Source organism: Balaenoptera physalus (genome assembly GCF_965194825.1).
Source record: "Balaenoptera physalus genome assembly, chromosome: 11".
Taxonomy (NCBI): domain Eukaryota; kingdom Metazoa; phylum Chordata; class Mammalia; order Artiodactyla; family Balaenopteridae; genus Balaenoptera; species Balaenoptera physalus.
In genome coordinates, this window is record NC_138896.1 from 109,066,027 (window position 1) to 109,093,434 (window position 27,408).

Below are 27,408 nucleotides of genomic sequence, written 5' to 3' on the forward strand. Positions count from 1 at the left end.
TTGAGACCACCTTTCCCCAGAAAGCCTTTCAGGTAGCCTTCCACAGCTTCGACCAGACAACATGTCAGAGGCCTAATCTGTGCTCAACTCCCTGCCACCACGTGACCGCCTGGTCAATTTACCTATCAACACCGGCCTCCTGTCTTAATTGCCCCTCAGTCCTCAGGGCCTGACCCAGTAACTTTCAGAAGATGAACAACTTTCAGGAAAGCAGGAGTCCTAAATTCTGGACCCCAATGTCAGTGACTTAACTAAAAACTGCCAGAGGAGCACTCCTCAGGCAGCCGATCCCCAGGAGAGAGCTGCAACCTCCTCTAGAAATCAGGAATTTATGATTGCATGTGAGCCTCAGAAATAACACCTATGCCTTCTGAGAACCTCTAGCCTTGGCCATTATCCTCAGGAGACGCTGAAGTCGCCAGGGCAGGAGACTACCACGAACAGTTACGGGGCAATATCCGACTCCTACCTTCCGTGGAGCTGGGGGAAATTGAGTGTTTATACTTAAGCAAAGTACGGGCGGGATTAGATGGCGAGCCCTACACTCCCGAAAGTGGTGTCTTCCACGGCTTCAGAAAAGGTGTGGGAACGGGAGTCAGACCAGAGCAGTCAGCAGGCGCCACGACCCGGCCCGGGGCAAGCTGTCTCAGAGCCCAGAGCCTCGTGTCCGTGCCGTCTCTGCAGACACCAGCTTCTGTCTGTGAGGCGCTCACCAGTGCTAGCTGGGGGCGGCACAAGACAAGGCCGAGCTCTGCCCGCTTCCTTTGGTCTTCCGTCAGATCTAGGGTTGGGGCTGGTTTTTTCTCTCTGCAGCTAGAAGGCACCCCCCCCCAATCCCCCATGATCACCCATGAGAGCCACAGCCCTACCTTCCTCCCTAGGGACTTCCTTGACCAACGTTGAAGAGTCTCATCCCAAGGTCTGGTACCATATTTTGGGCTAGAGATCAGATTATGACAGTTGGGACAAGTTTCAAATCCAAAGGGCAAATTAAGGAAAGGTATGAAAAGAAGATGAGATTTACAAAGAAATTCTTAAAGAATATTTAAGTCACTGATTTTGAGAATGGGAAAAGGGATTTCCATGACCTGGTTTAGTAAGGTTCACGGTGCATCGAGTATTATTTCATATTAGAAGGAAATAAGAAACACACTTCACCCATCCTGCTCCCACACGACAGACCTCACGTTTGTGTCCTCTCAGGTTTCTGCTCACAGCGGTGGCAGGTGGGCCCGTGTGGCCACCTTGACCCTCCTGGGCAGCAGAGCACGACGCCTGAGCGTCTTTCCTCACCTGCACACCCAGTCACAGAAGCCCCAGAACCCAGCGGAGGGCGCAGCCGGGAAGTCTCGAGTCCCCATCAGAGCTCGCCCAGCCCCGCACACAACCCGGTATTCTGTCTCTCCCATGTTACTATTTAGCCTTGTTTTCCAGTACTTGCTTCCATGACAGTCTCAGTGTCTAATATTTCTTTGAGTGAATTAAGCATTTTAATACCCATTCCTACCTTTTGTTTAATATATCAAATATCTGGGGAAAACAACGCTATAAGGAACAGCTCTGAACTTCCATATGTGGGGTCATTTTCCTGGGCCGCAGCAATACCGCTGGGGAGGTCTCTCAGGCTCAAAGTCACGAGACTATCGCAGGCCACGCCGGCCCTGAGGAACACAGCTCGCTGGCTGTCCTCGCGACAGCCCACACCGCAGACAGCTCAGGCACAGGGAGGCGGCCTGGACTCACCACCCTGACTCTGAGCCCTCATTCCTGGGGGGGCTCCCCACGGGGGACACGTCCAGCGCGAGAGCCACTGTGCTCCAGTGGGCCTGGGGCCCATCAGGTGCTCACAGCCCCTCCCCGTCTGGCAGATGCAATCACCAACCAGGAGACATTTTATCACAAACCGCGCTGCCTTTAGTGGGGTTCCCAGGGAAACAGCTAGAAAGTTAAACAAAGGGCAAATTCTCACTCACAGGAAAGGGTTTGGTCCACCTTAACCCACGGGTATTGTTTAGGAATGGGGTAACTGAGTCAAAAGTACAAACATTTTCATAACTTGTGCTAATTCACTTTCCTGAAGGATTTTCCAAATTTACACTGCAACCACTGTTGCAATGATTAACAGCATACAGCATCTAAATGAGAAAAATGACAATTTTACTGAGACAAAATCTGAATAAATGAAGAGATACCTCCAATAGGAAGCCTTAATGTAAAGATAGGAATTCTTCCCTAACAATTCCAAGGGTTTTTTTGGAATTTGATGAAGTAATTATAACTTTATTCATAAAAATAAATGCACAAGAGTCCCTCCCATTCCTCTCAAAAAAGAGTAATGACAGGGATTTGCCTAACAGTCTTGGAAAGTATGTTATAAAAATACAGTATGAACACCATGGGCTGGAATAAACAGAAGAGACTCCAGAAAGGAACAATTTCGGCATGTCCAGCGTTAACAAAATTCAGCAGCAAAAGGATGAACCATCTACCAAGTGGTGAGAGCCAGAATTAACATCCTTAAACCTCACCTTCCACAAGAGATCCCCACAGGAGTAAAGCTGTAATATAAGAATGGCTGTGTATGAAGCTGAAAGGAATACACACAAGATTAGCAGGTTTTCCTGGGTGGTGGGATTCCAGACGATTGCGTTTTCTTTATACTCGTGTGAAGAGCACATGTCTTTTAAACTCAAAAAGCTATTTCCATTTTGGAGGAACATGTTCACCTGTTGATTTTTCAGGTAAATTTTCTGCTTGCAAGAATATTCCTGGGGCTTCCTTGGTGGCGCCGTGGTTAAGAATCTGCCTGCCAATGCAGGGGACACGGGTTTGAGCCCTGGTCCGGGAAGATCCCACGTGCCGCGGAGCAACTAAGCCCGTGCGCCACAACTACTGAGCCTGCGCTCTAGAGCCCGTGAGCCACAACTACTGAGCCCGCGAGCCACAACTACTGAAGCCCGCGTACCTAGAGCCGTGCTCCTCAACAAGAGAAGCCACCGCAATGAGAAGCCCGCACACCGCAATGAAGAGTAGCCCCCGCTCGCCGCAACTAGAGAAAGCCCGCGCGCAGCAACGAAGACCCAACACAGCCAGAAATAAATTAAAAAATTAATTACAAAAAAAAAAAAAAAGAATATTCCTGTTCGCCATGAGGTGCACCTAAAGGCAGACTTTCCTCTTCGCTCGGTGCCTGTGAACAGTCGGGCTTTTGCAAACGGGGCGCCGGCCTGGAGGAAACCCCCGGCTGGCTTCACCAGGACGCTGATGGCTTTAAACTGGCAGAAGCTAAGAGCTATGTTTTTGTACTTAATGTTCTCCAGGACCAAGAATGGGGCACTTGTTTCTAGAAAAGAGCTAAGAAAAAAACAAAACCAAACGAAACCCTGAACACAACTTTTGCCACAAGAAGCAGTGGCTTTAAAACCTTCACTGGCAGTTTCTGCTTTCTGTTACCCATTTCCATCACCACCTTCATGAATTTTCGAAGACTGAAATTACTTTTAAAAATCCTACCAAGTTAGAAATTTCTAAGTGGAAAACCATTCTTCAATGCACAGACCCCTTCCTTTTACACTTTTACAGGAGAAAGGGAAGCAGGCAGAGAGAACGGAGGGAGCTGTATGAGGTCCCTAACCCCTGTTGCCCGGAAACAAACATTTTAGATAGCATCCATTAATGCAGGAAGCTCTCTAAAAGCCTTTCTAGAATAAGATATATTCAGAACACACTTCCTTCCTTCTACTATCAAACCAAACTTGATCAGTGTGCTCTGGGGTGCATTCTTCCTTGGAAGAACAAGCAGTTTTTTAGAACAAACACTAACTATTCCATACGCTGAATCGAGTCTTCCCCTCACGTACAGTGTTTCCCGTGTAATGAATCAAAAACCAGAACTTCCCCCCATCAGCTGGAGTTGCCGCTTTCTTCATTGCTGAAGCACAGCAGCCAGCTGGCCATAAAGGCAGACAAAATAAGGACGCCCCAAGCAGGTAAAAACATCAGGAAAATACTGTTCCCAACTCTGGGCTCGGCAGGGTCAGTGAGGACAGAAAGGGACTGACGGAGAGGGGTCAGCGGAGGGCAAGGAGGATAAAGGGCTGGGGTGGGGAAGAGCAGGAAGCTGGGGGTCAGCGGGCCACCGCCAAGTCTGAGTTCTTGGAGGTAGGATGACTTTGCCTATGCTCAAGTGGAGGTGAGGCTCTACAGAGAGATGCAGGACCAAGGAGGTGAGAGCAAAGTGTCTGCAAAGCCGTCAAGACAACAGTGTAAAACGCAGGGGGTGAAACTGAACGAGGTGTCATCACGTCCAAGGTCACACAGCAATCCAGTGGCAGAGCTGGAGTGATCAGGTGTGCAAGCCCAGACCCAACACCTGACTGCCCTGCCACTCGGCAATACCAGCTTTCCCCTGGTTCACCAGCAACTAGGCATTTAAAAAAGCTCCCTCTGGGGACTGAGGTACACACACGAGGTTCGGAAATCAGTGACGTGAGGTCAAAAACTGCTGTTCTCGTTTACATGTGTGTCTGATACAAAACCAATGATGGCACAAAATATTTGAACAAGTGCTAAAGGTTCAACAAAGCTGGGACAGTTAAACCAACTGATTTTCTATAGTCCATTAACATTTTTACTTGGTCTGTGTTTCCAAGTTGCCTACCTTTAACAGCTACAGCCTAACCAGACAGTTGACTTTTCTGCCCCCATTGAAGTACTGAATTGTACAACATTCAGAAAAGTACAAAAGAATGAAGCAAAGACAAAGGCCAAACACAGTTCCATCTCTTAGAAGCAATCACTACTAGCATCAGGGTATAAGTCTTTCCAGTTTTCCTTCCAACGGTTGAGATCACACTGTTCGTAACTTTGCATCCCACTTTTTTCTACATTAAATATCTTCCCACGCTATTAAGGCCGATAATACTTCAGCATATGGATAATCCCACTCCTTTGTTATTAAGTGGCTGCTTTTAGTTACAATGAGATGAACCTATGTATACAATCTGATCAGACTCACAAATGAGTTATTACTCAGCTCAATAGTATAAGTATTTGAAAGGCCCTTGAAATACGCTGACAAATTAGTTTCCAGAATAACTTTATTTCCACCCGCGCCAGCAATGAACTAGTATTCCAATTTCACCACCCCCAGCTATCATTAGCACAAATCACTGTTAATCAGATAGACAGCTAGAAATGAGGGTCAACGGGTTCTATCTGTACTCCTTACATTAGTAGAGTCAAACATCTCCACCACGTATTTCTCAGTTGTCTGATGGTCTCTGCCTATTTTACCTACTAGAATGTGATTTACTGCACACATGGTCTAAATATAACATCGCAAAGGAAGCAACACTGGGACACAGACTTCACAAGTTGTAGGCTTCTGAGCAGAATAAAAGTACCATTCTCAACTTTAACCAGCATCCCACTGCCTTCCAAGAGTCTGGGCTCTGTTCCTGACCATTAGAGAAACCCAGCAGTCTTCTTGCTCTCCAAACTGATGGACTTCAAGGCTCGAGAGAGGGAGGCAAGCGATGTCTGCTGATAAAGTTTTGGAGAAGGTTACGTGGAGAGACGGGGAAGGCATCTGAACTCACATAATATTACCGTGCTGGTCGTCAAGCTGAGCAGTAGTGTCTGTTGTAGGCAGACTCTTTTTTTTTTTTTTTTAAATCTATCTATTTATTTATTTATGGCTGTGTTGGGTCTTCGTTTCTGTGCGAGGGCTTTCTCTAGTTGTGGCGAGCGGGGGCCACTCTTCATCGCGGTGCGCGGGCCTCTCACTATCGCGGTCTCTCTTGTTGCGGAGCACAGGCTCCAGACGCGCAGGCTCAGTAGTTGTGGCTCACGGGCCTAGTTGCTCCGTGGCATGTGGGATCTTCCCAGACCAGGGCTCGAACCCGTGTCCCCTGCATTGGCAGGCAGACTCTCAACCACTGTGCCACCAGGGAAGCCCCCAGACTCTTTTTTCTAACTTTCCAAACTGAGGAAGCAGACTAGGACCTAAAGAGTGGAAGGGCACAGCCCATGAAACAGCAAGAAGCAAATTCCAGCTAGTGAACTGCACCCCAGGCCTCAGTGAGGTCGTCTACTTAATCCTCAGGACAAGCCCATAGGGTTGAATTCCCACTTAACAGATGAGGAAACAGAAGCTCATAAGTGGTCACTGCATTTCTAAAAATATTCAGACATAAGATTGGAGCCCAGGACTGATTACAAAGACCTTCATCTCAGCCACTACACTGGGTTGGATCACCAAGATCATAACAGCATTTCATGCTTCAAATAACCTACAGGGTGAGACCACGTGCACAGCCAAAGACGGGGGCGAGATGATAACTGAGGCTGAGTCACCGGGGGGAGGCAGGGAGGTTCATAACACTGGTCTCGTTACTTTTGTAACACCTGAGATTTCCTGTAGTAAAAACTGTAAATGCAATTCACACTTCTAACACACAAGGAGTATCTGGAAGAGAAATCAAGACTTGATTAATAAGGCTTGGTAATCATCTCTGGCCATCTGTGATAATCAGCCTCTGGTTGCGGGGCAAGCAGGAGTGTTAGTTTTGCCACCGCAGAAATCTGAGGTTAGAAGTGTCTAGCAAATACCACTTTAAAAGGAGGCCTAAATTAAAAAATTATCTTAGGGTTTTGATAAGAACAGGTAACTTTTTTTTTTTTAAGATTTATTATTTATTTATTTTTGGCTGCATTGGGTCTTAGTGGTGGCATACAGGATCTTTTGCTGTGGCACGTGGGCTCTTCGTTGTGGTGTGCAGACTTCTCTCTAGTTGTGCCATGCGGGTTTTCTCTTCTCTCGTTGTGGCGCGCGGGCTCCAGGGCGCATGGGCTCTGTAGTTTGCAGCACGCGGGCTCTAGTTAGGCACAGGAGCCCAGTAGTTGTGGTGCACAGGCTTAGCTGCCCCGTGGCATGTGGGATCTTATTTCCCTGACCAGGGATCGAACATGCGTCCCCTGCATTGTAAGGCGGATTCTTTACCACTGGGCCACCAGGAAAGTCCCACAGGTAACTTCTTTTAACATCAGTTTGAGAGAGAAAAAGGTAACACAAATATTAATTTGGATTCCCATCCCAGAGAAGCTTAAGAAGGAAAGAGGAAAGTCAGAATGAGATCAGAATTTTCAACCAATAATACCATCCAGACAACTTCAATTCCAGTGGCTAAAAGGCACTGTGCAAGGGTTCTAAAGTATCAGGAAACAGCCATAAAATGTTGTAAGGTGAATAAAAAACGTCTCTCAGCAGCACCTCCCAGCCAGTAGGCAGAAGGAAGGAAGGAAGTCATGCTGGTTGCAGAAGGGAGGTCTGCCTGACGGGCCTGGGGAACACAGGTCACAATCCGTGAAGGAGGGCTAGTTACCCAGAGGCCTGAGCTCACTCAGACCATTTTGATGCCTGTAGTAAGCTCTCATCACCAACTGCTTCCCTTGCAAGCTCACTACTGGCTGTCTCCAGGCTAATAAGCATTTTATCCGCTCATCTCACCTGGGGAAGCAGGAAGGTTAAGACAACTTAGTGTTGTTAAGGGTGGCCAGCGTGCCCTTGGGGATGGGAGTTGAAGAGTGGCCACTTTAACAACCCAAGGGTTAGCAAATCTAGGAAATATTCTACTACAAGAAAGAGGAAAAAGGACGGGGTGTGACAGACTGGCTTGGGTTAAAAATGAAAATGGCTTACAAGTTCTAAGCCCAGGGGAGAGGCAAAAGAAAGCATCACTGAATAACGTTTTGAAAGCTACAGAACTAAAACTGAAGTCATAACTTCAAACAGTAGCAAAAACGTCCCACCAATAAAGAAAGATGGAAACTGGAGATGTTTGGAAACTCCACGATCAGGTGGCACAGGGACCAAAAGCAGGTACAAGAAGTGAAGGAGAGAAAAATGTAAGAGGCCAAAAGCCACCTCTGTGGCATCATCCAGTCATTTCCGGGGCGCTCAGGACAGTGCTGGTGTTCTAGGAATGGAGACATGATTAGACTGGAACACAGAACTTAGCAACGGGTCAAGACGATCACTACCTCTGAATGTACAACAGGCGTTTAGGCAGTTAGGCCTCCTTTTTACTTGTGACTGGCCTTTGCCTTGTTTGCACTATTCTCCTCTCCCCTAAGTCATCGGCCTGGCCTAGCACACCTTCCGTGCCCTTCCACTGGCCGGTTCCCAATCTCCCTTCATTCAACACAGCTGTTTCAGAATAACCCTAAACCCCTGAATCTTGCTTATACATTCCCAGGGCACCAAGCTTTGTCTGTGGCGAGCTATTCCTCACTCCCTTAAGGTCAAATGCTGCCTTCACTGAGAAGCTTCCTCTGGCCTCCCCAGAGCCCAGGACACACTCAAGCCTCCCTCCCCTGTGTCCGCCACACTCTCCCGCACTGCCAGGGGAGGACGGGGCTCTACAGGGCCCTCTGGGTGGAAGAGGTCAACCCTCAGCGCATGGCCCTCTGACCATGTGGAAGCCTGCGGGCAGTGCAGGACAGGACGACAGTCACCTGCAAGACCATCTTCACCTCTGCCGCCGTCCTCGAAAGGCTCTCCGCCCTGGACTGCGGTCCTCTAACCAAGCACCGCTGTGCCCGTGCCATCCACGCAGGGGTGCCGTTTGCTCTGAGACACTGGGGTTATACAGCTTGAAATACGTGGTCTGCAGATAATGCATAACCTGTATGCTCCAAGTAAGACTTCTACTGTAATGATATTAGCAAATAAGCTGCTGGTCTGATGTTCCATTTAGAACCACCACCTCCACGTGGGAAACTCAGCAGGAAGATGTTACTAGAAGCCTTCATAAGGACATTTTGAGGGCCCAAGGGGTGGGGATAGACACTCTTTCATTACACAGTAAAAATATCTAGTGAGAAAAGCACATTAAGGAGTTGCCCAACTACTTTAAAATACTACCGTGATCGAGACATATTAAATTAATTTTAAGAGTAATTACCTTAGTTGGGAGAGTCAGGGAAGGATTCCTCCAGGAAGATCTGCCTGAATCTGGATCTGAAGGAGGAAAAGCATGCCAAAATTTCCCTGGCAGGAAAACCAGCGCATGCAGCATGCAAAGGCCTTGTTGCAGGGAGAAACGAACACCTGGGGGTTGACGGCCAGATCACAGGGGACCTAGCAGGCCACGGCGCGGCCCTGAAACCAGAGCACTGAGAAGCCCACCCTTTGCGATTCTTACACAGTAGTGTTCATGCTGTGACGCCATCAACCTGCCTGCCATGGGGGGAGGGGGCAGTGTTGAGCAGGAGACCCTCCAGCGGACGGTGAAGAGGCTGCTGTAACCTCCAGGCAAGGGGGCTGCACCAGAGCCAAGGTGAGACTGAGGGGAACGGAGGTGCTCCCAGGGTCAAGAAAAGAGGGGCCGCACCAAGCGATGAACTGGACTGAGAAGAGGCAGGACACGAGGGGCGTGCCACGAAGCGCCCAGGCTCATACGCAACGCAACGAAAAGCATCCTCGGACAGGGAGCCCTGAAAAAGAGCCGGGCGTTTTGGGGAAGGGAATTATGTTTGATTTAGACATGCTACGTTTGAAGTGACCCTGACATAAACAAGAGAAAGTCTTTACTCAATTACGCATATGGTTTGCTTGGTTAATGCTCAGAATGTCTTTAAGTGGCAAATATATAACTGAGTGGAGGACAGACATGGATCAAAATATAGATGTGATAAAGAATCTGAGTAATAGTTATCTTTCACTGTAGGAAAACCCCACTAAAAGCAGAGATACTGCCAGTATCTCTGACCAACCCAGAATGGAATCTGCCCAAAGAGGGCAGATAAATGGCTGGGGGCAGTGTACAGGACGTGTGGAATTTCCTGCCTTGCTGAATCAGTTTGTACTCTGCAAAGTTCAAGAGCCACTGCTTTAACTGACTCAAGGATCTGGTAAGGAACAGGTATTCTGAGATTCACATTCACCTACTTCCATGTTATAGTTTACAGGGATTTCCAAGACTATGAAAAACATGAACTCAGTTGAATTTTATCATATTCCCCTTTCCTCCAATGCTAGAGGGCCTGGGGTAATCTTGCAATCAAAACTATTTTTAAAAGATATGGTTGTACTTAGTTACATCTTAAGTTTCACTGTTAACTGTGCTGGATTTATGACTTCAGTCTACAGCCCTGTGCTAACACGGGCACACCAGCACTCCCTGGACAGAGTGCGAAGAACCATGCTGGTGGACCTTGCCTCCTCAAGGCTGCTGCCTGGTGGCAAGAAGACACACAGTACACAGGGCAGGACAAACACGGACTTCAAGACGAGAGCGGTGTAGAAGAGAGAGCCCAGCGGGCAGAAATACCGAACATTTTCCAAAGCAAGACTAAACAAGCGCACACGCGACGCCTCAGAAGGAGCACTCAGTGCGTCCACGCTGTCAGGACACTTCACTGTCGGCAGCTCCTCGTGAGCTTCAGAGACAGCCCCAGGAAGCCCCGGGGAAAGTGCTAGGGGACTGAGATGGGAAGGAGCCAGACTGTGGGGCGTCAGGCCCGGGGCCGAGACAGGCGGGACACGGGAGTACAACGTCACCGAGGTGGGAGGCCTGAGCTGCACACAAAGCCCAAGCACAGCCACCTCGCTGCTCCAGGCAACCTCTGGAGGGAGCCACCTCGTCTAACCTGGCAACACTGCCCCCAGCAGGCCTCATCTCCCCCCACATGCCCCACGTCTCAGGTGCGCCTGCCACTCCCCACGGGGCCCCGCAAGTGAGGGCTCGGGGGACAACCCCCACGGGGCCGTGCACGGGCCCGGAGAGCACAGCCTTCCCTGGTGGAGACACGGGTCCAGGGGCTGCCCCCGCGAGCGCCTTCTTCTAGGCTCGGCCCACACTGATGGTGCCAAGCTTCCGGGCACAAGGCTAGCGCTTATTCACATGAAGACTTCAAGCCTCCTGCCCGTCACTCAGCAGGAAAAGCCTGGCTGACCATTCTCACCAGGGCACATTCTCTGGATCCGCCACAGTATTAACTGTCGTCTGTGCTCTCACTTAAAAGGTGGAGACGTTACTTTCTTGTGTGCAGTGATCTGTGATCCTTTAGCAGTAAAGGTTTAAGGGAGTAGGCAAAAATCTAGACGGATTACACAAGACATAAAGAAACGCCTTGGCAGCTCCGTTTCCTCCCCAGGCCTGGATCATTTTCTTTTAAAAAATCTACGCCGAGGGCTTCCCTGGTGGCGCAGTGGTTGAGAGTCTGCCTGCCAATGCAGGGGACGCGGGTTCGAGCCCTGGTCTGGGAAGATCCCACATGCCGTGGAGCAACTGAGCGCGTGCGCCACAACTACTGAACCTGCGCGTCTGGAGCCTGTGCTCCACAACAAGAGAGGCCGCGACAGTGAGAGGCCCGCGCACCGCGATGAAGAGTGGCCCCCGCTCGCCACAACTAGAGAAAGCCCTCGCACAGAAACGAAGACCCAACGCAGCCAAAAATGAATAAATAAATAAATAAATAAATAAATAAATAAATATTTAAAAAAAAAAAAAAAAAAATCTACGCCGGGTCTTAGCTGCAGAATGCGCGATCTTTGTTGTGGCATGCAGGATCTTTTTTTTTTTTTTTTTTTTTTTTAGTTGCAGCATGCGGACTCTTAGTTGCGGCATGTGGGCTTCTTAGTTGCGGCACACGGGATCTACCTCCCCGACCAGGGATGGAACCTGGGCCCCCTGCACTGGGAGCGCAGAGTCTTCCCTCCTGGACCACCAGGGAAGTCCCAGGCCTGGATCATTTTCGCGGCTAGCCCCGCCTCTCACTAAGGTCTGCCTGGGCCAAGGGGGGACTTGGTGCCCGCTCGCGCACCGTGCTGCTCCGTGAGAGGCCTCCGCAGCCCTCGGCGCTGCTCCTCAGCTCTAGCCTGGGTAGATTATGTCCGACCATCAGGCAGGTAAAAGGAGCAGGGGGCACACAGCAAGCGTCCCCACCCCTCGGGCACCAGCCTCTGCCACAGGGAGAACTGTCCTGGCACTTGCAATGCTTTTCCATTCAGCTCGGGCTCAAATGGCAACCTCTCCCTAGAACTCAAGACGTATACACACAGAAAAGTAAGGTAACTTGTCCAAGGACACACAGCTAGTCATCTTGGAGCCAGGATTTTTTTTTATATATTTATTTATCTACGTATTTGGCTGCGTCGGGTCTTAGTTGTGGCACACGGGATCTTCGTTGCGGCATGCGGGATCTTTCGTTGTGGTGCACAGGCTCTAGAGCGCAAGAGCTCAGCAGTTGCGGTGCACGGGCTTAGTTGCTCCGTGGCATGTGGGATCTCAGTCCCCCGACCAGGGATCAAACCCACGTCCCCTGGACTGGAAGGCGGATTCTTAACCACCGGACCACTAGGGAAAGTCCCTGGAGCCAGGATTTGAAATGAGGCAGTCCGGCTCCAGAGTTCTTCCAACAAGCATCACTGGCTTCTCCAACATTCAAATTTTCACTGGGTATCTAAGTGCAAGGCACCAGGCCAGGTTCTGTTTTATAGTTCTGCTCTGACTGTCCCATTCCAATCTGCTTAAGGCACTTGCGACCACAGACCCACTGAATGATAAGCAGAAGCAGGAGCTCCCACGCTCTCAGGGAGACAGCTGAACGGTTACACTGAACACCAGCGAGAGGAGGATGGCTAGAAACTGAGCAAGCGAGGCAATTTAAAGGCTACCCCTCCACAGGGGGGATGCAATAGCCATGGGAAGACTATGGGCTTTGGGTCACAACCGCGGGTTGAGACCCCATCTTGCACATTCAGCTGTGTGAACTTAACTGTGCTTTCATGTGAAAATGAGCATCCCCTACAAATGAGATAATGCAGAGAAAGCTCTATCTGGCTCATTTAATCTACTACGTAAGTGGCTATTATGACATGAGGGCTTTTCTAACAGTGAATAGAAACTTGTACCTAGTCAACTAGTATTACTTCACTTTCCAAATCTCATCACTACAGCCTCTCACACTACCTGTTTGACTTTTGCTACATTCGCATGTTAACCCACATAAATGTGTCTGAGGTCCTAGGTACTCATCTAAGACAAATCGCACCTTCACTTACGTGCTTCCTAAAATCACACTGCATACCAGCACTGAGGCCCGGTGTCGTACATCAGCAAGCACTGCAGCGGAGTCACACCCGGCATAAGGCCTGTCACTGGAGGAAGAGCCACAGCCAATGCCACGGAAGACAACGCAGAACTGAGAGGTGGGCACTGGGCCACCAAGTGACTTACAATTTGAATTCTCGCCTCTGCTTCTACTGTTGTGCGTTAACTGTATAGGCACGTGCGCCCTAGGAGGATGGCTCACTGCTCCCAAGATCCTGAGCCACGTCGATCAGACGACCTCAGACTAAAACATCCCATGTCCTGCAATCCCTCCTCCGTGCTTCAGACTTAAACATGTCCAATCACGTATCCCCATTTGTTTCAGGAACAGTGGTCACTAACCATGACCTAAGGGTAAGCACACTTAGTTCAGTTCAAACACCTGCTGAGGGTCCAGTAAGTGTCAGTTACTGGGTTGGAGGCTGGGGTTTACCTACAGAAAACTACAAACACTTCTTATTTCAAAAGGAGGCCATCATAATTCTCTGTAAGCTGAACAAAGCATTCTGTTTTGCAGCTTTCAAGTGTTAAACTGCAAACTTCAGTGGCCAAATTCAGCTGGCTATTTCACAACTCCTTGCTGGACAAGGGGTTCTATGTGATTCTAAAAACAGTGAGGGGGCTTCCCTGGTGGCGCAGTGGTTAAGAATCCGCCTGCCAATGCATGAGACACGGGTTCGAGCCCTGGTCCGGGAAGATCCCACATGCCACAGAGCAACTGAGCCCGTGTGCCACAACTACTGAAGCCTGCGTGCCTAGAGCCCGTGCTCCACAACAAAGACAAGCCACGGCAGTGAGAAGCCCGCACACCGCAATGAAGAGCAGCCCCCGCTCACCGCAACTAGAGAAAGCCCGTGCACAGCAACGAAGACCCAACGCAGCCATAAATAAATAGATAGGGAAAAGAAAAGTAAGGCCAAGTGAAGAACAAAGCCAAATCACCTTAAACTCAGCCATAATGGGTCCTTAGAAGTCATTTTATCCTGACCTTTTATTAGCAGAGACACTTCTTCCATGGCACCGACACCTCGCCCAGTTCCTGCCTGCACACTCACAGTGACCATGAAGTACCTCCTGTGCAGTGTTCCGCTGTCAAAGGCTGCAGAGGGATTCAGAGACACTCAGACACTCCATCACCAGTGCCAACATCTTTTCTAAACTCCTGTCCATGCAACGTGGCTTCCAGATCACTCAACTTCCTGGTTGCCTACCTCTGACTGGATCAGCTTCACTGTACTTCTTAAAATGCCTGCCTCTTTGTAAAAGTACTGTCCATTACTAACACATGGTGATGCCATAGGATGTGGAGAATTTTACAAACCTCTAAAAACTCACTCAGCTTTGATGTTCTTAATTGCACTCACAGGTACCACCAGCCTTAGCAGTCATTGTAATGGTCCAGGAAGTGTACTGCCGTTGGGCTAAGCTTCTCGATAATGCCAACCCTTGGTTAGTCCAGGCCACACATTCCCAGCGGGGGTGTTATTAACAATAGTTTGTGGCCCTCTAGAAGCCACAATATAAAAACAGATAGACACAGTACATCCATGGCATTAAAACTTTACTGGGGTAGGGGAAACAAAATCTAAAAAGGCCTGTGGGGCAGAAGGGAGGTGCGATAATGAAAGGTGGCGGAGAAAGGCTGGCCTAGACCTGTGCTGTCCTATACAGCAGCCACTAGCCATTGAGATGGAATCAAATACAGCTCCTCAGCCACACCAGCCACACTCTGAGTGCTCACAAGCCACACAGCTCGCACCTACCGCACTGGCCAGTGCAGACAGAGAACACTTCCATCATCACAGTGAGTTCTATGGTATGGTGCTGGTCTAAACAACCCTGGAGGATTTTACTAGCATTAGTAGACAGTCCTCAAACGTCTCAAATCTCTATTTATGGCCATTAATTACTGATTATCTAGCCCATCTTCTTTCACTCTTGAAAACACAGTAAAGATACTAGCTCCTCAAGGGCAAACTTTAGAAAGTATTAGTTAACATGCGAATTTTTCGTTAGACTACTACAGCAAGATATTGGCTGCATCATACCCACTTCAAAATATTTGGAGCCACTGGTCCAAACACTACCCTAGGTCCTTTGTAACCCACTGAGACCGAGGTTCAGTTAGCTGTTTGAAAGCAAACAATACTGTGCACGACACAAGGCGCAGCAAGGACCAGACACAGACCACACTGATCAACAGGCACAGTTTGCCTGCGTAAGGCAAAATTACGAAAATGTCAACCAAATCTTGAAATCCTCCTTTGATTAGGTGTGAAAGTCTTCTCCTGACAGTGTACAGAGTTTCATCAGATCCTCTTAGGAGCTGGATGTGACTGCGTAAGGTGGTCACATGTATTTTCTTCTCAAGCACCCTTGGAAGAACCATGGTGACTGAGGTGTCTCACACAGCTAGACTTACATTTCAAAACAATTTCTTCCTGGCCATTTCCTAATCAAGAAGCCGAAAAAAAAAAAAAAAAAAAAAAAAAGAAAATCCAGTCAGGTAAGTGATAATCTGTTTCCACACTAGGCAATTTTTAAAGCTCCAAAACAAGTACAGCAAACATTGCAGAATGTAATACGCCTGGTCAGGTTAGGTGCCAACAAGTTAATGCCACCGCTCAAGGGTCCAGGTTCCAGAATCTCAGGCAGGGAAGCCCAGGTCACATGATACAACATGCCACCAAGACAGAGGGAAAGAAGTCAGAGAGGCAGGCTGAGCTCTATCAGAGGAAAAGCAAATGTGTCCTTTACCCTCCTAACAGAGGAAAGGTGGAAACCAATGGAAGACAGATTCAACCAGAGTCCACAGGCGGGCGAGGTGGAGAGCATCACTAAGGCAGCAGCCTTCCTCCCCAGGTCAACACAAGCTGTGGCCAAAGGCCAGGCTACGAACGTGAAGGTTGCATTAGTGCTACCTCTCCTCCCCAGCGCTCCTGCTATTCTCCAGTCAACAGACCCCCAAATAGGACTCTCCCTGCAGGGCAGCCCACCCCTCCTCACATTTAACTGAAGACATAAGAAGGACTCTCAATGGCCGCTGGCTGTCCAGGGTATGCAAGAGCCCCTTAGTTCCAAAGATGGGTTTGTTTCTTCCAAACAGTGAACTTCAATTTCAACTTTTGCACCATCACACCACCCAAATCCCTCCACCTCTCCAAAGAATAAGATCAAAGGAATACAAAACTGTGGCTACACAGCATTTACCCCTCCGACACTGAAGCGCACAGGTGGAGTTACGCCCAGGGGAAATGCTAGTTAGAGCAGCAAACTCTTGCCCAAAGTTTAAGGGTCTACAGGCTCGAAGCCTTGGGTATTGCTTCCAAGTCAGATACTAGGAATATAGGAGCACCAGGAGTCCCATACCTTGTCACAAGGGCCATCATTCTCAGAACGGATACTTGAAGAAGAAAATGTTCCCAAGTACATCAGCTTTAAAATAAAGACCATATTTCATATCATGTCATCAAAGTACATTAAACCTAATACGTAACCACGGGGGCTTCAATTCACAAAGCCTCCCCAGCAAAAACATTTTTAAAACAAGTGTTCAAAAATTTTAATATGAAAGGAAAGAGAGAGAATAGCATTATCAACTCATATTCTGTAAGGAAACTTGCAATTAAAAAGAGTATGTGGGACTTCCCTGGTGGTCCAGTGGTTAAGACTCTGCGCTCCCAATGCAGGGGGCCCAGGTTCAATCCCTGGTCAGGGAACTAGATCCCGCATGCCGCAACTAAAGATCCCGCGTGCTGCAACTAAGACCCAGCACAGCCAAAAAAGAGTATGGGATGCCTCCAATGGGAAATGATGCACTACTCAGACTCTCGATTCTAGATCACTTCCTTGGGCTATTTCACTCTGGGGTCTCACTGCCCTTGACCAACTGTAGGTTGTAGGAATGATGGTAGAACAAATGGCTCTTGTCTACACAAATGAATTCTATCTGGACAAACTTCCACCATGGAAAAGCCAGTTGTGCGTCCATCTGCAGGTTCCTTGCAACATTACCAACTTCCATGTATGTCTGTCCTTTGTTCATTTCATATTTAAATGACAGTCACGATCTTACCTTTTCTTGAAAATTATCTTTTAACAATACCCATCACCTAGGGGCTTCCCTGGCGGTCCAGTGGTTAAGACTCCGCGCTTCCACTGCAGGGGGCACGGGTTCGATCCCTGCTCGGGAAACTAATACCCTGCATTCCACTCGCCCCCCCAACACCCCAAAACCAAAAACAACAACAAAAAACCCATCACCTAGACTTAACACAGCCAACATTTCCAAAAAAGTTTTAAGCATTCTGGTTCATCTTCAGAGGCAAAAGCACAATACTCTGAAGAGAGCATGAAGAGTGACAAGATTCCTCTTAGTCTACAGCGGTCACACACAGGCCGGTCAGCGTGCTAGGGCTGCAGGGGCATATTCCCAATTCCTTTCCCCCAGAGGGGTCAGATCTGCTCCTCACTCACACGCAAGAGGAACTTGGGGGATGAGAGACCAACCAAGTGCTTGGGACCTGAAGGCTCTGGTTCAAATCAGGGCTCTGAAACTTACTAGCTGTGCAAGCTGAGGTAAGTAATTTGCTCTCCTTGGGCCTTACACTGAATTCCTGACTCTGTAAAAGGTGGGTGTGCTCCTGAGAAGATATGAGAATGAAGAGGCAGAGGAGCCAAAGACCAACGTCTCTCTATTTCTCAAATTCCTGGAGCTACAACTGGGTCCTGGTGAAATTAATCCAGTACAACATTCTCCAACTCAGCGCGCTGTGGGGCTCCTTGTCCTGTGACAGCTCAATTACAGAACCTATTTTAGTCTCCACCCTTCTTCCTGAGATGAGCCCCATGACTTAGGGAATCTTCCACCAAATACAAAGCTTAAAATTAAGATATATTCTTTCTTAACATTTAAAGATACAAGAAACAGCAGCAAGAGTCTAATCAAGGACTAAGCATCGGCAACAAACACACACAGTCCTCAGGGACACCAATAAGCCCCAGCTAGCCCACTGTGCTGAAGTACAACTCCAAAACACACATCCAAACGTGCGTCAACCAATGAACAGAGAACACACTCCAAGTAAGCAAAATAATCTGGGCGCCCAGGACTAAAAAGTCAAAAGCGGAGAAGAGACGAGAAATCACGAGATGTCTCACCGTCACCACGCTGGGCGGGACGTGGATTCCCCAGGTCCTCCTGGGACGCTGCCAGGAGCCCTCCACCCTTGTCCACGGGAACCAGCAGCAGTGCAGTGATGGCCCTGGCCGCACACCAGGCTCCTGCCCACAGCTTCCCACTTCTCCAGATCCAGTTCCTTTCCAGCGCCCTCGACTCATCTACCTCGGACTCTGCCGTGACATGTTTTTAACTGGAATGACCTTCCTGCCGCTCCGCACCATCACTGCTTCTCACACCTACTCAGCTATCCTGCCTAACCCAACCCAAATAACACCGGAGCACCTTCTAACGTGAAGAAATCTCTAGGTTCTCAGCTGGCCCCTCGACCTATACAGACACAGACGCAAAAACATCACGTGAACTCTTGTGTGCTCCACTGAAAAAGGCACTCAAACCCTGGCAGCCTCAATACACAGTAAACGTGTGCCCAACTGCATCACTCCAGAGGACAGGATCTGGACCAGTGGTTTAACAAACGAGTTTTGAATCAAGGAAACAGAATAACCACCAGTTGCTGAATAAAGTAGGACATACCAAGAAGCACTGGGAAAACACTGTCATGGGAAGCAGAAGACAGGACACTCATCAGGACAGCAAGTGTAAGATTGAACTAAAGGTACCATATGATTCCTTTCTGCAGTCATGACTTTATAATCAGCTACCAAAAATGTTACAAAGTGTAAATTCTGATGAAGATTATTTCATATAATAATTCCTCACTCTGAGAGACCATGATTAGAGAAAAACAATTAGTGTATCCTGCCTTTTTAATAGGAATTGTAGGGCTTCCCTGGTGGCGCAGTGGTTAAGAATCCGCCTGCCAATGCAGGGGCCATGAGTTTTAGCCCTGGTCCGGGAAGATCCCACATGCCATGGAGCAACTAAGCCCGTGCGCCACAACTACTGAGCCTGCACTCTAGCGCCTGACAGCCACAAATACTGAGCTCACGCACCTAGAGCCCGTGCTCCACAACGAGAAGCCACCGCAACGAGAAGCCTGCACACCACAATGAAGAGCAGACCCCGCTCGCCGCAACTAGAGGCAGCCCGCGCACGGCAACAAAGACCCAATGCAGCCAAAAATAAATAAATAAAATAAATAAATTTATGGGGAAAAAAAAAAAGGAAGTGTACAAGTGGAAAAAAGTTTGCCAGTTGACAAGTGGGAAAAAATTTTTAACACATGAATGCCAGTAGAAGGAATACATGATAAAAAATAAGGACCTACTGTATAGTACAGGGAACTATATTCAGTATCTTGTAATAACCTATAATGGAAAAGAATCTGAAAAAGAATAGACAGATATATATCTGTATCATTTTGCTGTACACATGAAACTAATACAACATTGTAAATCAACTACTGTAATTTAAAAAAGAGAGTAGAAGGAATACAGAAGGAATGACTGAAACAGAATTTTAAAAAATCATTTTGGGGCTTCCCTGGTGGCGCAGTGGTTAAGAATCCGCCTGCCAATGCAGGGGACACGCGTTCGAGCCCTGGTCCAGGAAGATCCCACATGTCGCGGAGCAACTAAGCCTGTGCGCCACAACTACTGAGCCCGTGTGCTGCAACTACTGAGCCTGCGCTCTAGAGCCCGTGCTCCATAACAAGAGAAGCCACCGCAATGAGAGGCCTGTGCACCGCAACAAAGACCCAATGCAGCCAAAAATAAATAAATTAATTAATTAAAAAAAAATCATTTTGTAATCCTTAATGAAAACAAGGAAAGTCAGGTCAAGATCATCAGTGATGCTAATACCGTACAGGTGAAGGTAGGTGGAAAACTAAAGACCCACGTGGCGCCAAAATATTACCTTGCGGATCACTTCGCAGTCACAAAGGCTAGGCAGGAAGAGCAGTAATACGGCAGTGACCATCATGACACAGTGATTAGACTTATCTTCACTAACAGTGGGACGATCAGACATTACGAAGTTTCTTGTCAAAAATGTATAACCAAACGTACTCAAGCTTTCAGATCTAACTTCCAGTTCACAAGAGGTACCAGGACTAGAGGAACACATTCAAGATCAAAGGATGAGACCAGCCAAACCTGAAGTGCGGAACGTTCTGTCAGGACACCTAGCTGAAGCCTGTCAAAGTTAAAGGTAACGATATAAAAGGGGGGGAGCAGAGGAGACCACATTCTTGATGAAAAGACTCAAGCATTTATGCGTGAAGTGTCATGATGTCTAATATACTTTGTATTCGTTCAACCAAATATGCAGATAAAACAAATAGATAACATGTTAGCTGCCAAAATTTGGTAGGAGTGTGTGCGTTCATGTACTATATGAGTCTGTTTACTTTTCATATATTTGGAATTTTTTCATAATCGAACATTTTAAAAAGAGACAGCTACCCCACAGGAGAGGGGTGGCTCCCTGACACAGTGTCACCAGGGCACCATCTCTGGTCAGATCATCCTCTGCCTAAACGGCTTCTGACCCTCGCCCCCAGGGCCTGTGAGACCCATCAGGGAAATGCCTCAAGCAGAACCTTCCAAAGAACTTTAGGTGTGCTGCACTAGGAAACACCCCTCCTCAAGCCAGAAAGGCCCTCACTACTAGATCAGATTTAAGTAATCCTTCAGGACACTGTAAAATTCCGTCCCGTTTCTGTTTCTTGTTTTTAGAGGAGTGTGTGTGGAACACTTCAGAAAGTTCAGAGAAAGTGTGGGAGAGGTCTGTAATAAAGAATAAACGACATGGTTTGCTTAGTTTACTGTGTTGGGGGGAGAAAGGCTTGAAAGGAAATGAACGTTGGTAAACGTTCCTTCTGATTCTTGGGGAAGAGTGAACAGAAACCCTTCAAGTGTCCATCTCCCCTCCCCTGTCCCTCCCCCTTAGCCCTCTTCACCTTTCATCTTCACATGGCAAAACCTACCTGCTTCCTAGAACAAACCGACCCATCACTTTCAGCTCCCAGGTTTTCGAATTTATTAGCATAAAGTTATAGAAAGCATTCTTACTTTATTATAATGTATGTGCTAAAGTATACATAACAAAATTTACCATTTTAACCATTTTTAAGTGTATAGTCAATGGCATTAAGTACCATGAAGTTTATTTTCAACAAGAAATTTTTTTTTTTTTTTTCAACAAGAAATTTTAAATCTCACCGAAGGTGACCGGCAAAACCTGGGCGTATCCGGGCGGCCAAGCGCGGGGAGGGGGGGATACGGCAAGGCAAAGGCCCCGCAGCTGCCGCAGAGCAGGAACACAGTCAGGGTCTGCTCACGAGGACGACGCTACGGGTCGACAGGCATCGCCAGAAATGAAATCTTAAATGCCTGACCGCTTTTCAGTAATGCCCAAGACAGTCAGTAATTCAGATGACTATTTCAATACACTGAGTTCTGTATACATAGACCCTGTTCCTGTAGTTTAACTAAAACTCAAATTATTTTTTAAAGCAGGATTGTTGGTTGACAGCTGTTGCTCTAGAGTAGATGTGCCCCATTTTTCCAGAAGAGGAATCTACTGTGTAGAACCGAGTCTTGAAAATCTAAATAAAGGACTGCTGGCTCAGAGGTCATGTCAATTCGGACAGATAGGCCTTGGTGCATAAGGCCTATTCAGAAGCTGGTGACCTTGGAACAGACTGATTTCTCAAGCGCCTGCACTGAGAGAAATGCTAGAGATACAAAGATGACTGAGCTGGTCTCCATGTCTTGAGCTCGGTTTAACGAGACACTTGGTTAAGCAAACAGGAAGATATGTGCTAGGTCACAAGGATATAGTCAAGACTTCTTCCTAAGAGTGGGATATGAGGAGTGTACAGGACATTGACATCATATACATATATATAAAATTCGCCTCCTTTGAACTTTTAAAATAGCAAGCATATATAATTCTTGTAATCAAAAGAAACTCTCAACACAGAATAAGGGGGGGTAGGGGTGATGATGAATTTTCACATCTGCACTTCAATTTCTTTCCTCGTTGTAGGAGGACTTCCTGCCCACCTCCTAGGTCTGTCGGGCTCATCCCATAGGCAAATCGGTAAAGGCGCCTTATAAACAATAAAAGGCTTTACAGAGGTCCGCACCTTACCTGAAGTCACTGCGGGACAGGCAGTGGGGAACGATGTGGTTCTTTCTGCCTTGCTCCCTACAACAACGGCTAGACTGGAAAAGATCTCAGAGTTACCGCTAGTCCCATCTTCTCGACCCCATGTTTCCCACAGCTCTCACTAGCTTTTCATTTCTACCTCACACTTCTCTTCTGCTTCCTGGATGAACTTCCCCACTCGGACTCAAAGGACTTACCAATCAAAAAAGCCTGTTGGCTTGGCGACTGCAATGACCTTTCTGCCAGTCAGAATACATCTGGCCATTCTCAAATCACACTAGTTCCCTGCACTGTGAGAAGTACTCGTGAAGCAAAGGTATGGAAAAGATCAGCATAATGATGCTCTGGGGCCTGTCTCCAGGAAGAGTAACTCTATTACCGCCAGATGTACCAGTTAGGGTTCTCCAGAGAAACAGAACCATTAGGATGAAGGAACAGAGCCTAATGGTTCTGTTGACACCACATATAAGCCCATGTTTTACCAGTTATCTTTAAGTGACATTTAAAATCTGTTGTTAAAAATAAACTTCATTAAGTCAGAAAGAGATAAAGAAATACTGTATGCTAACACATATATATGGAATCTTAAAAATAAAAAAGGTTCTGAAGAACCTAGGGGCAGGACAGGAATAAAGACACAGACACAGAGAATGGACTTGAGGACACGGGGAGGCGGAAGGGTAAGCTGGGACGAAGTGAGAGAGTGGCACTGACATATACACACTACCAAATGTGAAACAGATAGCTAGTGGGAAGCAGCCGCATAGCACAGGGAGATCAGCTCGGTGCTTCGTGACCACCTAGAGGGGTGGGAGGGAGACGCAAGAGGGAGGGGATATGGGGATACACGTATACATATAGCTGATTCACTTTGTTATACAGCAGAAACTAACATAACACTGTAAAGCAATTATACTCCAAAAAAGATGTTAAAAAATAAAGAAAAAGAATATATACATAAATGTATCACTCACTGACACTTTGCTGTACAGCAGAAATCTACACATTATAACTCAACTACAATTTTTTTGTTTGTAAAAAAATAAAATAAACTTCATATATATGAGATTTATGTTTATGTAACACTATATGAGATTATATAATACATACATGAGATTTGGTACTTAGATTTAGTAAGGAAGTTCTCACATGGTTATGGAGGCCGAGATGTCCCACGATCTGCAGTTTGAAGGCCTGAGAACCAGGCGAGCTGGTGGTGTCAGATCCAGTCTGAGACGGAAGACGGGAGGAAACCTGCAGGCAGAGTGAATCCTCTCCCTCAGCCTTTCTTTCCAGTCGGGCCTCCCAGGACTGGATGAGGGCAGTCTGCTTGGCTCAGTGCACACATTCAACTGTGAATCTCATCCAGAAACACGGCAAAGACACCCCCAGAATGAGGCTTTAGGCAAACACCTGGGCATCCCTTGCCCGGTCAGGTTGACACACAAAATTAACCATCACACCAGGTAGATGTGAAAACCCAGCAGACTGCAGGGCTCAGGCAAAAGCCCAGCCCCTTAGGCTGAGGAGGAAGTGCTAAAGAACAGGATGTCAGAAGTTTCCAAACACTCTGCTTCCATTTTAAAGGTTACTATCCACAGGTTATTACTGAAGTATAGGTTTAAAGGGACTCAAACTGTGCTGGCAAGATTCTGGCAAAATAAAGATCCACGTGCCTCAGAAGGTCACCGATGCACAGCTTGCTTCGGACACCATTTAGGAATATCACTGCCAAACGCTAACTCAAGGTGGAAACACACCAGTACCCCACGCTAAAAAGGAAAAGGGCCGAACAGTCTGTAACTAGGTCAGGTCTGTGTGCTTTTGCACAGGTCCGCGCAGCGCTGCTGAGCAGACTACAAGGTGGTGACGCGTGGTCGACTTACGACAGCAGCTTTAGAATAGAGACTCTCAGTTTCCCTACTGCTGTTTACCAACCTTGATGTAACTACAAAATCACATTTCAAGGTCAGAGATCTGTCAGTTAAGATGTTGTCTGGCTTTTATTTGAGAGAAAGAACTTGTTAGAAGAGAACATACTGATCTTAATTTCTGCGTGTGTTAAGAACATCACCCTGTGGTGCAACCATCACAACTACCTATTTCCAGAACTTTTTCATCAGGGCAAACAGAAACTCTATGCAGATTAAGCAATAACTCCCCATTTCCTGCTCCCCCAGCCTGTGGTAATCTCTATTCTACCTTCTGTCTCTGAATTGGCCTTATCTAAATAGCTTTTGTAAGCGGGGTCACACAGTATTTGTCCTTTCCCGACTGGCTTATCTCACTTGGCATGCTTTCCTTTCAAGGTTCGTCCACACTGCAGCCCACACCAGAACTTCATTCCTTTATAGGGTGAATAATACACCGCTGTACCTAGGTACCACATTTGGCTTATCCATTTACCACTTGGTAAGCACACGGGCACTCTCTACCTGTTGACTGTCGTGAATAGTTCTGCCGTGAACAATAGTGCACGAGTATCTGTTTGAGATCCTGATTTCAAATTCTGCGGGTATATACACCTAAGTGCCAGGACATACAGTACTTTTGTTTAATCTTCTAAGGAACCATCACACTGCTTTCCACAACTCCAGCACCGTATTACGTCCCTACCAGCAATACACGAGGGTCCCAATTTCTCTACTTCCTCACCAACACATACTTTTTGCATTTTAAAAAATAAGAGCCATCATAATCCATGTGAAGTAGTATATCATTGTTTCGAACTTCCTAACGGCTAGTGATGCTGTGTCTTTTGTGTGTGAGGATCAGCCATTTCTACATCTTCTTTGGAGAAATGTCTATCTGGGTCCTGAACCCATTTTTAATCAAACTGCTTGTCTGTTGCTGACTTGTAGGAGCTTTAAATATGTATTCTGAATATTAAGCCTCATCAGATGTATGAATTATAAACATATTCTCCCATTCTGTAGGCTGACTTTTTACTCTCCTAATGCTGTCCTTGGAAACACAAAAGTGTTTAATTGTGATAAAGTCTAATTTACTTTTTCTATTGTTGCCTGTGCGTTTGGTATCATATCCACAAAATCACTGCTGAACCCACCTCTTGATATATCCCCGTTTTCAACTTTTTTTTTTTTTTTTTTTTGGCCACACCACGTGGCATGTGGGATCTTAGTTCCCCGACCAGGGATCAAACCCACGCCCCATGCAGTGGAAGTACGGAGTCTTAACACGACTGGACCGCCACAGAAGTCCCTCAAAGTTTTAACTCTTTAGATTTAGGTCTTTGAGATTTAAATACAAGACGTGACACCATAAAACTCCTAAAAGAGAACATAGGCAAAACATTCTCTGATGTAAATCATACCAATGTTTTCTTAGGTCGGTCTCCCAAAGCAACAGAAATAAAACCAAAAATAAACAGATGGGACCTAATCAAACTTAACAAGCTTTTGCACAGCAAAGGAAACCCTAAACAAAACGAAAAGACAACCTATGGACTGGGAGAAAATATTTGCTAACAATGCAACTGACAAGGGCTTAATTGCCAAAATATACAAACAGCTCACACAACTCAATAACAAAAAAACAACCCAATCAAAAAATGTGCAAAAGACCTAAATAGACATTTCTCCAAAGAAATACAGGTGGCCAACAGGCACATAAAAAGAGGCTCAACATCACTAATTATTAGAGAAATGCAAATCAAAATTACAATGAGGGGGATTTCCCTGGTGGTCCAGTGGCTAAGACTGCGCACTCTCAATGCAGGGGGCCTGGGTCCGATCCCCGGTCAGGGAACTAGATCCCACATGCTGCAACTAAAGGATCCTGCATGCCGCCAACTAAAGATCCCACATGCTGCAACTAAAGATCTCACGTGCCACAACTAAGACCTGGTGCAGCCAAATTAAAAAATAAAATAAAATAAAATACAATGAGGTACCACCTCACACAGGTCAGAATGGCCATCATTAAAAAGTCTACAAGGGGGACTTCCCTGGTGGCACAGTGATGAAGAATCCACCTGCCAATGCAGGGGACACGGGTTTGATCCGTGGTCTGGGAAGATCCCACATGCCGCAGAGCAACTAAGCCCATGCGCCACAACTACTGAGCCTGTGCTCTAGAGCCCGCGAGCCACAACTACTGAGCCCACGTGCCACAACTACTAAAGCCCATGTGCTCTAGGGCCCGTGTGCCACAACTCCTGAGCCTGTGTGCTGCAACTACTGAAGCCCGCGTGCTTAGAGCCTGTGCTCTGCAACAAGAGAAGCCTGCACACCTCAACAAAGACCCAATGCAGCCAAAAAAAAAAAAAAAAACGCCTACAAGGGACCCCCTGGTGATCCAGTGGTTAAGAATCCACCTTCCAATGCAGGGGACGTAGGTTCAATCCCCAGTTGGGGAACTAAGATCCCACGTGCCGTGGGGCAACTAAGCCCACATGCCACAGCTAGAGAGCCTGCATGCCACAACTACTGAGCCTGAGCACTCTGGAGCACACATGCCACAACTAAGATCCTACATGCTGCAACTAAGACCGGATGCATCCATATAATTTTTTTAAAGCGTACAAATAATAAATGCTGGAGAGGGTGTGGAGAAAAGGGAACCCTCCTACACTGTTGGTGGGAATGTAAGTTGGTGCAACCATTATGGAAAACAGTATAGATGTTCCTCAGAAAACTAAAAATAGAATTACTATATGATCCAGCAATCCCACTGCTGGGCACATACCCAGACAAAACTTTAATTCAAAAAGATACATGCCCCTATATTCATTGCAGCATTATTTACAATAGCCAAGATGTGGAAACAACCTAAATGTCCACTAACAGATGAATGGATACAGAAGATGTGGGGGGGGTGTGTGTGTGTATGTGTGTGTATATATATATATATGTATGGGTATATATACACATAAATATGTGTGTAAACACACACACACACACACACACACACACGCTCTGGAATATTACTCAGCCATAAAAAGGAATGAAATAATGCCGTTTGCAGCAACATGGATGGATAGAGATTACCATACTAAGCAAAGTAAGTCAG

At 47.1% G+C, this 27,408-nt stretch overlaps 1 protein-coding gene across 1 annotated transcript in view; it reads right to left on the bottom strand.

The window, feature by feature from the left end:
- RAB7A (RAB7A, member RAS oncogene family) overlaps positions 1 to 27,408 on the bottom strand; it is a 70,868-nt gene that overhangs the window by 17,334 nt on the left and 26,126 nt on the right. The gene's annotated exons all lie outside the window — the stretch shown is intronic.